The 14942-nt window shown below is 44.5% G+C and overlaps 1 protein-coding gene across 2 annotated transcripts in view; it reads right to left on the bottom strand.

Annotated features, from left to right (window-relative positions):
- KCNC1 (potassium voltage-gated channel subfamily C member 1) overlaps nt 1–14942 on the bottom strand; it is a 434810-nt gene that overhangs the window by 71636 nt on the left and 348232 nt on the right. The window lies entirely within an intron of this gene.

The raw sequence follows: 14942 nt of genomic DNA, 5'->3' as shown, positions 1-14942 counted from the left end.
ATTGTTTGAAGAACAGCGTGAAGTAAGGCAGCTTTCTTCGGTGGCCCCCCTATCTTTTACTAATGTTTTTGTGTACACGGATACCGCCAGAAACACTTACAAAACAAGAGAGCATTAAACTTCTCAAACTCAAGTAATAGTATTTCACATGGTCACCTTTGAGGGGGGCCAATGAGCTGTGGAAGCACAAAGTGAAAAAGTGCAGTTTTCTTGTCTGCAAAATGATACGTTTAAATGAAAGTTCGTGCTCACTGCACCACGACCAATTACAGCGTGTGGAATAAAATGTGTTTTGGAATAATATTTCCCTCACATTGGCCTCTTCAGTTTTGAAAACTAAGGCCATCATCTGCACTGTTTGCTTCAAACAGCATTTCTGGAGCTGTATGGGAGTAGAGGTTCTCATAATTGGATTTCAATATGTTGCTTCAAAGCAAGAATGTATTTGGCTTCTGAGTGAAGGCCACACAAGTTGCTTTTTTGGTTGACTGCTCAATACGCCCGCGCATCCGAGTGAATGTAAAGGGGCAATTGTTTTTTGACCTTGAGCCCAAGAGAAAGTTGCTCGCTATTCACGGAATGAAAGGGTCGAAAAAAACAGCAATTGATAAGGTTATGTTTTAAAAAGTTTGTAAGGAATATGCAATATCAGTCAACGAAGATTCTTCGCTACGAACACATTCGTGACTGCTTTGCAAAAAAATAATGGAGGCTGTAAATATTTGTAAGTTTACTTTGGCCCACTCTACAGCGAACCGTGCTTTATTTTTACATAACTGCACATCTAATTGTGCTAATATAATTGACATATTATTTTTCAGCCTTTTTACACTTTTCCTGTAATGTTGCAGAGTACACAGGTTGCTCATTTGCAGGGTATGACTGCACTCAACCATGTTTTACCATTAATAAATCTAATTTGAAAGGTTTACTTTGTCCACATAGCTTTGTGTATAACTTTGCATGTTTATTTTGGTCTTCTTTGAAATGACGAGACGTAATTTTTTTTATTTGTCCACGCTTTTTTATTTCATACCTAAATTATCGTCTTTCTCTGTACTTGGCATTTTGTTTTCTCTTACGGCGCATGCAAAATCTCAGCGTTTGTAACCTCCACCTGTAGGTAAGCTTGGACATTAGTAAGATATTACTAGAATGTCAACTTTGAGCACGTACTTTTGTGTAGCACTTTGCATATTTTCTGTGTGATCTTTTAAAAATGTTTGCTACAGGTTGGTTACTGACACGTATTTTTTTGTAACCTTTCCTGCCAAGGTATATATTGCCGTACTGTGCGTGCCATGGTTTTCAAATCCTGAGTGAGGGCTTCTTCGGACGGCAAATACAACTTCTGGTGAGCGGTTGCCTGTCCATAACAATAATGTGGAATGACACTGTAAGCCCGCTTTGTCCGTTCGCTGAACTCGCTATTCGGAGCAACGTGACATCATTTATGGTGCTGTAGCCTCAACGTCATGACGACTTCTGGGAAATAACTGTGGAAACAAAGCGACTGCTTCAACGAAGACCCCAAAATGTTTGTTTGAGCAAAAAAAATGGCCTCCTCATCTTCAACATTTGCAATGCCTCCCTTACCAGCATTGTAATCATTGCATTGATTATGCGATTATTCCGATGGTCTCTGCAAGTTTGTTATTAAATAAATCTATTTTGTAACCTGTTCTTTACCATTCACTGTTTTATTTGCAAATGTAAGTTATTACCTTGTACGTAGCTGAATATTTATTTACTGGTTCTGCGTCACGCCACGTACTTGTGCTTTTTGCAAACTACAATGGAAAGGGAATGTATGCAATAACCGCCTTCCCTTCCTATGGCGGTCATCTTGAAAGAGGATTTTCTTTTGTGATCCTTACTGCCAAAGTCGCCTCGAATTACAAGTAAACATCCATTTTAGTAGCACACGTTACTACATTAGTAATTTAGACTATTGCTGGCAAAGATTATCGCGTCTATGTACTTTACAGAGAAATAAGGAGTACGTGGAGTGTATGCACATTTTTTTTTCCATTATACTGTGAAAGGTCATTATGAACGCATTGTTATCTTTGTTTACGGGTGCCTTTATTTTTTTGCCACGGCAGGCAATAAGGCAATGTGCGAACGGCATTGAGCAAAAAGGCATCAAACGGTAATATGAGTGACTGTATGTGTGTCAAAAATGTTTTTCGTCTGTTATGTGCAAGGTAGCGACACAGTTTCTTATGCTTTTGCAGTATACCACTGCTGCTGTTTCTTAGGGAGGAAGGCTGCCTTTAGCTGATGTCTTTTTCAGATAAGTACAACTTTCCCTACCATTATATAATGTGTAGTGCATTGGCAATAGCTGCATACCAATACGTGTTGCCGCTGTGTAAGGCAAATGTTCAAGGTGGACATCCCTACATGAATATAAAATCTATTTCCACATTGCCCAACAGGCATACTTCATTCAGGTAAGTGTGAACTGATCCTGGGACATGTCACGGTGCTGTGCGACAGTATATTTTCATGTGGCATTCTTCGGAAGGTGTACACTGTTCACCAAACGACCTTTCCTAAAGGGACCTTTTGGTTATGTTGCACTACTGAAAATCTGTGACATGCAGTACAACATTTTTTCTTAGCTACACCTTATACTTAAATTGTACTACTAAAAACCCGTCCAATTCACTAAAAAAAAAACTTTGTTAAGGGGACGTTATGGTTAAATTGCCCGACTAAAAACCTGTGAAATTCCCTAAAAAAAACTTTATAATCCTGACATTATGGTTCGCGGTAAAACCCAAAAACCCCTGAAATTCGCCAGTTATGGTAGCCTAAGCAACCATAACTGCCTGCACCACTGTGCACTGCTAACACTAACACCAGCTAAGCAACCATAACTCGTGCCACCACCGTGCACTGCTAAGACTAACACCCAGGACATCAAAGATAACATCACAAATATCATTCATGACATCACTGATGACATCACATATCTGGCCCACTTGTTTTTATTTATTGACAGAAATAGGTGAGGTGGGTTTATTTACTGACAGTCAGAAACTTAACTTTCATAAGGTATTACATTTATATATATTGCTATTCTCACATGTCCTTACACTACTTTCCTTAGAATGTAATCGCATCTTATGCTGTACATATGTAGGTGAAGATGTAGGCCTTCAACACAGCCATCATTTTTGTACGTGAATACAATCATGTACATTATACACAGTTGGTTTTGATACTGCCTCTTGTTTGCTTACTTTACTCTCCATACATAAGCCCCATATGTTTATGCATTGTAGTCTATTTATGTTTTGGGTGTATTAGTAGAAATATACAGCAAGTGATGCGTTATTAGCTATTTAGTACATGTTTCACAGTACGGAAAACTGTTATGCAGAGGCATACACTGTTTAATTATATAACTTTGGAAAATTACAAATTTAGCTCCTCTGTGGTGTATGCTGCAGCCAATATCTACATCTACATTTCTGTATGAGTAGGTTCCTGCACTAGAAAGAACACTGCAATGGAATGTTCTTTAGAACACTACATTGCGTGATGAAGTATGTAGTTTATTACACATATTCCGATAATCCCTGATATGTTTTTGCCAACATTACATTCACCACCCCTTGTATAAAAGTTAGAAGCGCATGTGATTTCACCAGTGATGTCATGAATGATACTTGTGATGTTATCTTTGATGTCCTGGGTGTTAGTCTTAGCAGTGCACGGTGGTGGCGCGAGTTATGGTTGCTTAGCTGGTGTTAGTGTTAGCAGTGCACAGTGGTGCAGGCAGTTATGGTTGCTTAGGCTACCATAGCTGGCGAATTTCAGGGGGTTTTGAGTTTTACCGCAAACCATAATGTCATGATTATAACTTTTTTTTTAGGGAATTTTACAGGTTTTTAGTCGGGCAGCTTAACCATAACGTCCCCTTAACAAAGTTTTTTTTAGTGATATATATATATATCTCCTTTTCAGTTCCTGTTTCCTTTATCACCTTTGTCCACTGTCTACACTCCTTTCTGGTTACTAGTTCTCTGCCCTTCAATACTATCTCATTCCACTTCACCCCTTCATATGCTTACCTAGGATCAACTTTTGCCTCTATCTTTATCTTCTCCTTTTTCATTCTCTACTTTTCCATTATCCCATTTTTTACTCTCTCTTTCTTAATTGTGTCCTTATTACTTGAATATTTCTCTATTCCCTGTATTTCCCACCATATTATCAGGCCGACTCTTTTCTTTGCTTTCTTCTCCTTTCATATGAACTCCTTTGCTTCTCTGTTTCTTTTGCTTATACATGCTCCCTTTTTTCATCCCCCTGCCAGTCTCTCCAATTGCATCACTTACTATGAAAAAATATAGGCTCCCGTGGAGGATACATGGTACTGTCGGAATACAATCACAGAATGAGAATATTCAAGTGGGTGAATGCAGAAATGATTACCCTGTATGTAAAGCACGCAATAATGACTGCTGATACAATAAGATCAGAATTGGCATTCTATGCTGGTAGGTCCAAAAATGCGATGAAAGATGGGGATGTGTGCTGCTTTATCGAACTGTGACCAATTGCATAAATACTCATGAATAGTACAAGTATTCATTTAAAAGGTGACATGCCGCTAATCTAAAGTGGGTGGAAGAAAGGTCCAGATCAGAACCCTGGTAGTGATTACCGGAGAATTGGGTCCAGAACCATAAGAGCGTGCAAAGAGGGTGCACATGCAGGTGGTCATCAGCACAGCATGGTGGTGGCAACTGGGTGCGGGTATGTTAATTTCGAAGAGAAATGAGGCTCATTCTTGATGGGAGATTGAGTGATGACTTAAAAAATCAGATGTACTTACGGAAGGGTTGCAGAAAGGAAAAGAAAATCATTATCAAATCAGACTTGACAGTCAGGCAGACACCCTCGAGATTGATCCCACCGACAGCATGGTCATGTATACTTGTGTCATATAGTGGAGACCACCGAGTGCATGAGCAGTTTACGCAAAAAATAGTTGAGGGACGCACAAACAGGCCCGGGTTGACGCCTTCAAATACAACATTTTAAATATAGTTTTACTTGCTAGTCATCATATGTGCCAATAACAATGCCATGTGTCACGTGATCAGTATTCATCTATCATCTATATGCGATTGGTGGTACTGTAGGTGATATCATACTTAGACCAGCACTTGTTGGTTTTTCTGTTTCTTGAATATAAAGTAGAATTGAAAAAATGTGGTGTTCGCCTTTAATTCAGCACTCTTGCCTTAATGACGTTACCCGCGGACAAAGGGTTGCACTGCGAGCACCCTCTTGGCTGTCCAGTGCACAGCACAATCTATCAATACATCAATCATTTTACAGTCTATGGGATGTTTGACTTCAGTTATGGCACACACAACATTGCTTTCCAATCCCACAATGCAATGGAAGGACATCATATCTGTTCATTCATTCGTGCGTTTCAAAGGAATGATGGAAGCACCCTGTCCCAGCTAGCACCCTAGGCACAGAGACGTGTCATGTGTAATTGCATGCAATTCAACAATGTTTTAAAGGCAATTGTCCTGAAATGTAATGACTAAGTGAAGCATGCCCTTAGCTCAGCAATGCTTTACTTAGGAGAGGTAGTACACACAAGTGTTATGGTGTGTACTCACAAAGGTCAAAATTGACCAATACACTAGAACGCTGATACAATCAGCCACCAGGGGGACCCAGGTACAGGATTAAATTTGATAGGACCCCTGTGGCCTTTCGGCCAGCGCTCCGGGTAACATTTTGGAAGAGCAAGTCTCGAAAATTCAATTCCTAAAAATGTAGAAGTAATTTTCTTTACTGTGAAAGTTTAACTACGTCCATTCTCAAATGTTGAGAGCAAATTAATTTCATGACAAGTAATGGGACTCAGTGGTTGGCTGTTGTGGCGGCAGCTAGTTGCCTCCTTCCTTCAAGTCTTTAGAGTAACCTTTCTGATTTTGAAGAGCCTCTGTGGGCAAAGAGAGGGCAGGGGTGGACCTGGGTAGATTCTGAGGATTCTCAGTTGGAAGCGATATGTTACACACATTGCACGGCCACCTCTTGGAGCCATTTTTGGCTTGCCCTGCCTAAGAAACGTCAAGAAGTGACTGAATGGAAGCACTGCAGCAATGAAACTGCACCATGGCCCACTGTGGCATGACTGTAAACTGTGGCATGCATTGAAACCAGAGTCAATAACGGTGTCCACACACTATACGTGAGAGCTGGTATTCATTGAGCAACCAGAGACAAATCAGCAAATTGGACATTGTAACCCTTTTTTTTCTCCAAACGAAGCTAAATCATACTCTAGCCTAAGTTTTCTAATGGTCTCTCCCATTGAACCAAGGCTCCCATGGAATGCTTGGTCTTGATCTGCACACTTCTGATTCATCTAAAGGTAGTTCAGCTTGGGCAAACGTTAGATCTCCTCAGGCCCTTCCCGTTATGTTTTGTTAATTGGTTGCACACCACTTTACACCACAGTGAGGCCAGCTGACAGCACTGAGGGGAAAGAGTCCTAGTGTTGCATGAAGACTGCTTCCTCAACTGACCAGTTTTTCTAAATTATCAGAATGGAATTAGCTTGATTAAATGCAATAGATAGATAATGTATAATTGGAGCATCAACCAACAGGAACATATGTCGAAAAGGAACCTCTTAAAATGGTTTCATCACACATAGTACATTATCAAATTAAGGTTTTTGAGCTTAAATGTAGAGATATTTTTAAAAACCATTTCACAAACAACAAAAAGGTGTATTGTGTTTTCTTGTATTACGAAGGTTCGTATATAGTTGAACGTTAAGTGTTGTGTGTACTTTGGTGTCAGTCCAGGGTATGCAGAGGTGGGACTCTGCCTTCATTGTAAGTGGTGCAGGTAATTGTGGAAGGATGTACAGGGTCACATCCATTTCTTATTCATATATAGGTTTATAGAAAGGTAAGGGGATTTGGGAGCGGGGCTCCTGAATAAAGGTGCACTAAATACAGAGAGGTTTTTATCAGAGGGATGTTTGTGTCTACAGGGTGGCTGTCTTTTATTTTATGTGCAAAGATATATTCATGTGAGATTTTATTTTGGGGTGCGGATATATACGAGGTTCTAGCGTGGATTGAAAGATTGGTGTAAGACCAGACTCGAGAGGGGTTTTCCCCATTTCTCCCCACTGTGGGTCTTACCTTATTAACAGGAGGGAGAGTTGGTTTGTGGCTAACGTTATGGACTACAGCTACCACAAGTCCTTGCAGCTACAAACCTTGATTAACCAGCAACACCTGATTTGGCTCCCTCCCTGATGAGTGCAAGAGGCATGAAAGCGCTTGAAGAGGCGGATTGTGGTGGGAACCAGAGTGTGCTCCTCACCCCCCTTTTCATGTTATAAGAAAACAAGCCCGTTTTTGTACCTTTAAGCACACGTGCTTTAGCCAGTGCACTGCCTGCTCGCAGCTGGTGCTTAAAGGTAAAAAAACTGGCTAGTTTTCTTATAACATGAAAAAAACACACACTCCTCTCAGGTTGTAGTACTGCAAAACACCTGTGACAGTGTGTAGACCATTACCTAAGTACACAAGACCCTGCTCACTCCTTGATAAAATCATGTCATCTTTATTTCAGTATAAACGTGCACAACACAAAAACTGCGGGTAGGTATCATCCTGATTCGAATCAGCCTGGCAAAGCCCGGTAAACGGGCAGAACGCGTGGCTTGAGTCCACCCTGTAGGGTGAGTGTCTTTTAACAACATGTCTGTAATGTTTGGGGATGCTTGTGGTCTCGTGCAGAAGGGATGTGGCCTAGCAGTTCGGGCTGGACTGCCCCTTTTGGGGTGGGGCCAAGCCTGATTTGCATATGGTCTTTCCCTTCTGTAATGGCTTGGCAGGCGAAGAACGGTGGTCTGGAGGGTTGCCCAGAGCATTGCCAGTGGTTAAGATTAATTCTAAACCTTCCAGCCATCACCTCTTTGTTTTTGCTATGTCACCCCAAGTGGGACGGGTATGCCCAGACGTGGGTCCCGTGCCTGCTGGGCCTAGAGACCCAAGCTACTCCTCACTGATGAGCCCCAACAAGGGCGAAACATGTTTGGGGATGCTTGTGGTCTCGTGCAGAAGGGATGTGGCCTAGCAGTTCGGGCTGGACTGCCCCTTTTGGGGTGGGGCCAAGCCTGATTTGCATATGGTCTTTCCCTTCTGTAATGGCTTGGCAGGCGAAGAACGGTGGTCTGGAGGGTTGCCCAGAGCATTGCCAGTGGTTAAGATTAATTCTAAACCTTCCAGCCATCACCTCTTTGTTTTTGCTATGTAATGTGGAAGGGTGCATCATTTGTACCAAGGAGTGAGCAGGGTCTTGTGTGCTTAGGTAATGGTCCACACACTGTGGCAGCAGTACTACAACCTGAGAGGAGTGTGTGTTTTTTTCATATATATATATATATATATATATATGAAAAAAACATCTCTCTCTCTCATATATATATATATATATATATATATAATATATGACAATGCATTACTTACCGTAAAAGCATTCTGATGGTTGTATCTGCTTAGATTCACATGCTGTGCATAGGTCCGACATCCAGTGGTCACTGCAGAGTATTGCATTTTGTTTTTCGTAGTCGAAAAGGGGACGTCGACAAGGCGTGTCTGTAACACTATCCCTATAGTGACGTGCGTTGTACCCACAATCCCTCACGCGTCGAGGTCCCTCTGTTTGTATTTTTCTGCCCTGAGGGAGCCTTCTAGACGTGAGTGAGTACAGATAGAGAGAAATATAGGAAAGGATGTCTATGTTCCTTCCATCCGAGCGGGGAGGAAGGGCGGGCGCATGTGAATCTAAGCAGATACAACCATCAGAAATGCTTTTACGGTAAGTAATGCATTGTCTTCTGATGTTTGTTAATCTGCTTAGAATCACATGCTGTGCATAGACTAGCGAGCAGTACCCGGAGTTGGCGGTGGGTTATGAGAAGGAACAGTAGAGAAAAGATGTCTTAATACTGCCTGTCCCACCTGGGAGTCAGATCTAGAGTGTGCATCTAGACAGTAGTGTTTTGTAAAGGTGTGCACAGAACTCCAGGTAGCCGCTTTGCAGATGGACTCAAGGGGAACATTTGCAATGAATGCTATGGAAGCCCCAGTGCCTCGAGTGGAATGTGCTCTTGGCTTGAAGGGTAATTCTCACTTAGCAAGAGTGTAACAGAGAGTGATGCATTGTACAATCCATCTAGATATAGTGGACTTAGAAACTGCATCTCCTTCTCTTCCTGCTGCCACCGAGACAAAGAACTGATTAGTCTTTCTCAGTGTTTTGGTTCTTTCCATGTAGAACATGACAGCTCTGCGTACGTCTAGTGTATGCAGACTTTTTTCTCCCAAGCTGGAAGGGTTTTGAAAGAACGTTGGTAGTTCTATAGACTGGTTTACATGAAATTTCGAGATGAATTTTGGTGCAAACCTTGGGTGTGTGCATAGAACCACCTTATCCTTGTGAACTGTTACGAAGGGGTCTAGTACAGAAAGAGCCTGTAGTTCACTTACTCTCCTAATGGAGGTGATAGCTATTAGGAAAGCAGTCTTAAGAGTGAGGTATTTAAGAGTTGTCTTGTGCATGGGTTCGAAAGGAGTGCCCATGAGTCTAGAAAGTACCACGTTTAAGTCCCATCCGGGAGCTGGGTTAGCTATCGGAGGGTGTATTCTCTTTACCCCCTCCATGAAGGCCTTGATAACTGGTATCTTCCACCACAACACTTTAAGTTGGGAAGTGGTGTATGCAGAAAGTGCCGCTAGATGGACTTTAATGGAATTAAACACTAGACCTGAATCCAGTAAATGGGTCAAGTACAGAATAATGTTAGTGGCAGAGCAGTCAACCGGGTTGATGTTCTTACCTCTACACCAGATGACAAATCTTTTCCACTTGCTAGAATAGCAGTGGCGAGTATTAGGTTTTCTGGCTTCCCTGAGGATGTCCATACATCTCTGTGGGAGATGTAAATGTCCACATTCTATGATCTCAGGAGCCAGGCTGCTAAGTTCATGGTCTGAGGGCATGGATGCAGTGTCCTGCCCTTGTCTTGTGACAGCAGGGAAGTTTCACTGGGGGAGATAGGGACATCTCCATCAAGTGAGCGAACCATGGCTGCCGGGCCCACATTGGGGCCACTAGTATCATGGTAACCTGCTCCTGGTGCATTTTGTGCACCACTTTGTTGAGGAGGGGAGTCGGGGGAAAGGCGTAAACAAATTTCCCTGACCATTGAATCGACAGACCGTTCCCCTTGGACTGGTTTTGGGGGTACCTGGAGGCGTAACTTTGGCATTGTGAGTTCTCCAGGGTTGCGAACAGGTCTATTTCCGGGAATCCCCATTGCGTGAAGACGTCTAAGACGATGTCTTCGTGCAATTGCCATTCGTACTCTTTGGGCAGGGGGACGTCTCTGCTGAGTTTGTCTGCTAGCAGATTGAGTTCCCCTGGTACATGTTGTGATAGTAGGAACATGTTGTGTTTGAGAGCCCACTTCCATATATTCTGGGACAGCTTGGACAGTCCTGGAGAGTGAGTGCCCCCTTGCTTGTTGAGGTAATACATGGCTGTGGTGCTGTCTGTGAGGACCATCACTGTCTTTCCTTGTAAGTGTTCCTGAAAGGCTTTCAGTGCTTTGAACACCGCTAGTAGTTCCAGCAGGTTTATATGCTTGGATGCTAAGCTCGGAGTCCACACTCCGTGAGCAGTCTGATGGGATAGGTGAGCCCCCCATCCTGTAAGGGATGCGTCTGTGGTTAGAGTGGCTTCCACTGCGGGTGTTGCAAAAGTCTTCCCTAATAACAGGTTTTCCTTTGTCCACCACCGTAGCGAGAGAACCAAGGCCTGCGAGACCACCACTAGATCGTCCCATTGTCCGCTGGCCTGACACCACTGGCTGTAAAGCCACTCTTGCATTGGGCGCATGCGCAAGCGCGCGTGAGGTACCAAATAAATACATGACGCCATCATCCCTAGCAAGCGCATTGCTTTGCGTACCGTCACCTCTCGACCTGCCACATAATGGGGGATCTGAAACAGCATGTTTTGGACCCTCTCGTTGGAGGGGAAGACGAGGCCGTCCTTTGTTCGAATTAGAGCCCCTAGGAATTGTTTGATTTGGCTAGGGTCTAAGCTGGACTTCTTTTCGTTGATGGAGAAGCCCAGTTGGGACAAAAGGTCTACGGTCTTTTGGGTATTGGAGAAGCATGTTTCGTAAGAATCCCCTGTTATGAGCCAGTCGTCGAGGTAAGGGTATACCGGGATGGATAACCTGCGCAGGTGGGCCGCTGCCACTGCCAGTACTTTCGTGAATACCCTTGGTGCAGATGCTATCCCGAACGGTAGTACTCTGAACTGGTAGTGTTTGTTCTCTATCTTGAACCTGAGGTATTTTCTGTGCGCTGGCAACATTAAAATATGAAAGTATGCATCTTTCATGTCTAGTGTTGTCATGTAATCCCCCTGTGATAACAGTGGGATTACTTCCTGCAAGGTCACCATACGAAACTTTTGGGGTTTGACAAACTTGTTCGCTGGGCGCAGATCTAATACAAGGCGCATGGTTAAATCCTTTTTGGGTACAAGGAAGTACACTGAATAAATACCTTCTGTTACCTGAGATAGGGGGACAGCCTCTATAGCTTCTTTTTTCAGTAGCTCTTCTACTTCTTGAAGAAGAATAGTGAGGTGTTCCGGTGTCATGCGTCGGTTCCGTGGGGGTCTGTATTTCGGGGAACCGTTGAATTCGATGCAGTATCCGTGGGCTATGGTGGATAATACCCAGCGGTCTGACGTTATTCCCTCCCATGCTGAAAGGAACGATGTTAGCCGGCCCCCGACCAGTGATGCATGGGAGGGGACCCGAATCTTCGGGTCATTTGTTGGTATTGGGCGTGGGACCTTTGGGGCTGGAGCCGCGACCTCTTCCTTTGCCACGACGTTGGCCTCTTTGACTAAACTGGGTGCTTTGGTTAGAGGGCCAGTTGGTAGCAGAGAAAAATTGCTGTTGGCCTTGCTGCTGGCGTTGGCCACGAAAGGAGCGTCTATTGCCATAGCTGCGTCTGTTAGGTGGCCTAGAAATTTGGTCAAGAGTCTTGATGGTATCAAACTCTTTCTTCGCATGTTCTAGGGCCTCATCAACTGCTTTCCCAAACAGATTTGTTTGTTCTATGGGCTTATTTATCAGGGAAGCCTGGGTTTCCGGCTTAAATCCCGAATTGCGTAGCCAGACATGGCGTTTGAGAAGTATTCCCTGAACCAGGGAATGGCCAGCCATCTCTGCGGCATCTAAAGAGTTCTTCACGATGCCCTGGTTTACAAGAGTTCCCTCTGATATTATAGCTAACAGGCGTGAACGCAGGGGTTCTGGTGCGTTCTCTGCTTCGCTGCGCAGCTTGCTCCACTGTGCATCCGCGTAGCTAGATAGTAGGGAATTGTTATTTGCAATTCTAGTTGAGAATGCGGCGGAGTTCGTGATTCTCTTTCCAAGTGCATAGAGCTTCTTGCCCTCTTTGTCAGGTGGTGCCTCACTAGTGGATAGTGGTACCCCCGCTCTTTTTCTTGTATTAGTAACTACGAGGGAGTCCGGAATAGAATGTCCTCTGATGTACAAAGGGTCAGAGGATGAAGGGCTGAAGAGCTTTTCTATTCGAGGGTTGACCCCTCTTACTAAGGCAGGATTGGAAAGGGAAGGAGATATTCTTCTCTTTATAGAAGCCAGGAGCGGAATAGACTGGCTAACAGGGGCTTTTTCTTTAATAACTTTCTCTACAAAGTCTATGTCAGGAAGAGTTTCCCCTGTGTCTATCTCAAAATGCGCTGCTGCCTTGTGCAATAGTGCATTGAGTGAAGGTTGGTCATCTATGGGAGAGGTGTTCCCGATATGTGAATCCTTGAGAGGAGAAGGGTGAAAGACATCAGGGTCTGAGTGCACTGATGGGGATTGCCAAGGCTGCACTGATGGGGATTTCCAGGGCTGCGAGGTAGCTGTATCTTCTTCAAAAGCTCCTGCAGTAGTGTAAGGATCTTCTTCGAACCCCTCTTCCTCATGTTCTTCTTCTCCACCCAAACACTCCTCATCTTCCTGGAGGTATTGCTCCTCTTCAGTGAGGTCATATGCGTCTGTAGAAGGGGGAAACAGCCTAGGAATCTTGACCCTAGGGTCATCCTGGGTCCATTCTCTTGGTCTTTTGGGTGTGGGTGGGTTTTGGCTACCCAAAAACCTTTCCATTTTCTCCATACAAGAATGGAGTCTTTCAAGGGTCTCATGGGGAACCCCTGAATAGTCTAGAGGGGGGAAATCAGTGTTTTCACCTTCAAAACGCTTAGAACGCTCCCACAACGTCGACGAAAGGTTTCCGTCGCCCTCAGAAAAGCCCTCAGGTAGTTCAGAAGTGCCCTTAGATGAAGGGGGCAGCTCCTGGCTACTCTTGTGCTTTTTCGGCGTTTCTATATCTTTTGGTGCGGTATTCGACGTCTGTTTCGTCGTCCGCTTACGTTTGTCTTCGGAAACAATTCTCGCCAGACTCTCGACAACGAGTTCGTCAGTCGAGGGTTCTGGAGTCGACGTTGCCTGCGTTACGCGTTGTTTCTCGACGGCCGCTCTATGGAGCGTTACGTCGGATGTTTTTGAGGTAGCGCCCGTGTTAGATGAAAGCCCAATCGCTGGTCGCGGCTGCGTTTGCGGGTGGGGCTTGAGACCCTTACGGTCTGAGGTAGACGCCGGAGTGCCCTGCGTCCCCTTCGGCGCTGATGGATCCTTCGTCCTCGACGAAGAAGAGCCGTGGGTTGTGTGCTTAGGCCTATGGGGTCTGTGTGCGTCCTTGTCGCCGGGGTGTTCATCCCCATAAGCAGGGCGTGAGCCGAGCCCGTCGGGGCCGGGGACGGACGTCGAGGAGCGCGAGCGCTCCTTCTGGGGGTTAATGACTTCCGTAACGGACGTCGAGTTATCACCCTCCTCGTCACTTTCTGTAACAGCGGCGGCGGGTGAGGAAACTGACTTCGACATAGCGTAGTCCGCCCACCTCTTAACTTTCCGTTCTTTAAGAGTTCTTGGTTTCAAGAGCTTACAGGCCGCGCAGCTGTCCTCTTTATGATCGAGGGGCAAGCAACGATTACAGAGCTTGTGTTTTTCCTTCCAAGTGTATTTGCCCCTACAGCGTGGGCAAAACTTAAAAGGTGTCCTCTCCATAGCTGAGGCAATAAAAACTGGTGATAACAACCCCAAGGGAAAGATAGGGGAGAAAGAAAGACATTCTCGACGAGAAGATAAAAGTTCGAACCCCCACTCTCCCTACTGTATGTTGGCCGGCGAGGCCTGGCCACGTGTTCGAAGGATCTCCTCCGTCTTTTCCCCTCCGTCGAAAACTTGCTCGGCGGAGAAACAGCTTCACAGCTAACGTCGAGGGGAGGGATCTTTAACAATAGGTATAAATTAAGGACCGAGGTCCGTAGTAAGTGTCTTGCAATGTCTCTCTAGGAGCTCCGCGTAAGGCGACCATAAACTGGGCGGAAAAAAACAATCTGAGGGACCTCGACGCGTGAGGGATTGTGGGTACAACGCACGTCACTATAGGGATAGTGTTACAGACACGCCTTGTCGACGTCCCCTTTTCGACTACGAAAAACAAAATGCAATACTCCGCAGTGACCACTGGATGTCGGACCTATGCACAGCATGTGATTCTAAGCAGATTAACAAACATCAGAAATATATATATATATATTATATATATATATGAGAGAGAGAGATTTCCCTCTGCACCAGTTGTCTGATCTTGTTACGAATGACAGCATGGTGAAACTGAAATGACATTGGGGAGCAGTTAAGTTTACTAAGCAATTTGGCCTTTACTTAGCACTGTGCAGGACCAGCCGAAGTGCAAAATGACTAGAGA

This window comes from Ambystoma mexicanum, chromosome 11, assembly GCF_040938575.1.
Source record: "Ambystoma mexicanum isolate Mex_15411 chromosome 11, UKY_AmexF1_1, whole genome shotgun sequence".
Lineage (NCBI taxonomy): Eukaryota > Metazoa > Chordata > Amphibia > Caudata > Ambystomatidae > Ambystoma > Ambystoma mexicanum.
Note: the sequence above shows the minus strand (reverse complement) of the source record. Positions and strands in the feature narration are given on the sequence as shown.